At 43.3% G+C, this 2430-nt stretch overlaps 1 pseudogene; it reads right to left on the bottom strand.

Annotated features, from left to right (window-relative positions):
• Positions 1–718: 718 nt before the first annotated feature.
• Positions 719–2048, bottom strand: LOC105553728 (annotated as a pseudogene).
• Positions 2049–2430: the final 382 nt, after the last annotated feature.

Below are 2430 nucleotides of genomic sequence, written 5' to 3'. Positions count from 1 at the left end.
GTCCCCATTATTTCTATAAGTCACCCACTTTTGCATGAGCCAGAGTTGATACTCTTATTAAATGCTTGGTGTTTGGAAAAGTTTGTGAGGCCAACATTTGCCTTAAGTACTGGTCAGACAAAGCTGAACCTGATGAGAGAGAAGGGGTCATCAGATTGCACATACTTAAAAAGTAAAGAAACTCTAGGTAAGCCTGCCTCCCACTCAGGCTTAGAGAATTGGCATCAAGGTGCTCAAATAGACCCAGCACGGAGACTGGTGATGCTTTCAGGTTTGGTTCTGTTTGCTGCTCTTATAAATTCATTTTGTGCCCAAGTGGATTGCTCTCTCAGATGAAACCTCAGAAAGGTAAAAAAAATCCTTCTCAAGTCAAAGTTTCATCCTCCTTTGAAATCTCTGAACCCATTAACTCGGGATATTAACCAGCACTTTCATGTTACCCACCTGACACCACCTCTTGTTTAGCATCAACCACCTTTTTTTTTTGTTTTTTTTTTGGTGAAACAGCATGCTATATTTGGAAGCAGAGTGTTGCACAGTGACCAACAGACAAAGGCTACCCACTGGGCACTTACACATCGTACTCTGAAATACACACAGGATGTTTTGCTAATAAAAATCAATGGGAACAGGGATTCCTCTGGACAACTCCCCCAACCTCATCCCTTTCAGGGACTGAGAAAGCTCCCAACCATCTTCTGATGGCAGCGGTGGTTCACTAGAGATAGAACCCCTCAGGGATGCCTTCCTGTTTCTTATAAAGAACAATTTTCTTTAGATTTTTTGAAGTCTTCATTTGTTATTTTCATTCTATGTTCTCTTATGGCCATCAGACCAGCTTCTGTACAGATTGCCTTGATGTCAGCACCAGAGAGGTCATCTTTAGCCATGATCAAGTCGTCCAGGGTTATGTCATCGGCCAGTGTCATCCTGCTTGTGTGAATCTGGAAGATGTGCTTCTTAGTCTTTTCATCAGGCAGGTGGAACTCGATCTTCTTGTCAATGCGACCTGGTCTGATAAGTCCTGGATCCAAAGTTTCTATTTGTTTTGTGGCCATGATAACTTTCACTTCTTCCCTAGACTCAAATCTACCCAACTGGTTCAACAGTTCCAGTTCCAACATTGTTTGCTAAATTTCTCTCTCACCACCAGAATTGGAGTCACATCTTTTTGTCCCACTGGCCTCAATTGGGACATTGGATGGTCCCCAAAACGATGGATGGTGCATATTCTTCAGCAGCTTGAAACATTTCCCATACGAGTTTGGGCCCATCACCTCCGAATAAGTTCAGAGCCAACCACTCTCAAGAAAGAGGCTGAGGTTTGGTTTGCTACTGCTTTGGCTAACAAGGTTTTACCTGTGCCAGGTGGACCACAGACAATGACCCCTTTAAGAGGCTTTATACCCATCTCTTCATAATATTCAGGATGAATGAGAGGAAGCTCCATAGATTCCTTAATTTCCTGAATTTGGTTGTCCAACACCCCAGTATTGGCATAGGTCTCCTGGGGGGCTTCTCCACCTTCATCATTGTGACCAGGGGATCCATATCATCCATCAGCAGCCCTATCACGACATGTACCTTGTGTCTGAGCGGAGCCGAGTAGCCAGGTTCCAGCAGATCCTTGTCTACAAATGAAAGAATGCTGACATAGTGTTCTGAGCCCACAGATGTAGATACGATGGCATGATTGTCATCGATTATCTCTTCCAAGGTTCCTACTGACATCGGGGTCCCCCTCAGATCATCCACTTTTGATCTTTCCTCTTCTTGCTTTTCTTCTAATGGTTTTGTTTGTTCCTGATTTCTAATGAATTCTTCCTCCATGAGAAGATAGTCTAATTCTCTCTAACTTCAGTAATTTTAACCGACAGTGAGTATGAAGTGTCACCAGTGGCAGTTTACTGGCAGCATCTTGTCCCTTTGTTTTTTTCTTCTTTTTCCCCCACTCTAGTTGGTACAGGAGTTTAGTACTTATTTTTCTTGTCCTTGTCATCCTTCTTGCCACATCCAGGACCATGACCACCACCCTGACTTTGACCCATCTTGTCTTGGCCACTTGAGCTGCCACTGCCAGAAGTTCCTCCACCCCAACTATTATTTCTAAGTCCTTATTTTTTTATGTGTATTTTCTCTTAGGGATACTCACACTGGAAGGCTACCAACTTATATGTTTTCAAGATAATAAACAGGTACTACATAAATGAATGAAGGGGCTTGGTATAAGACACTGGGGAGGGTAAAATACACAGAATGTTAGCTCTTAATGAGTGTTAAGGAGAAAAGTAAAGCAGGGAAAGGTGTTGGGATGCATATGTGTGAGACAGAGTAGCTGTGATTGTCAGGTGCCTGTGTCAGTGTGGCTAGGCTATAGTACCCAGTGCCTAATCAAATACTAACCTAGGTGCTGCTGTGACGGTATTTGGG

Source organism: Mandrillus leucophaeus, unplaced genomic scaffold, assembly GCF_000951045.1.
Source record: "Mandrillus leucophaeus isolate KB7577 unplaced genomic scaffold, Mleu.le_1.0 Scaffold605, whole genome shotgun sequence".
In the NCBI taxonomy this organism is placed as follows: domain Eukaryota; kingdom Metazoa; phylum Chordata; class Mammalia; order Primates; family Cercopithecidae; genus Mandrillus; species Mandrillus leucophaeus.
This window is presented reverse-complemented; position numbering and strand designations above follow the sequence as displayed.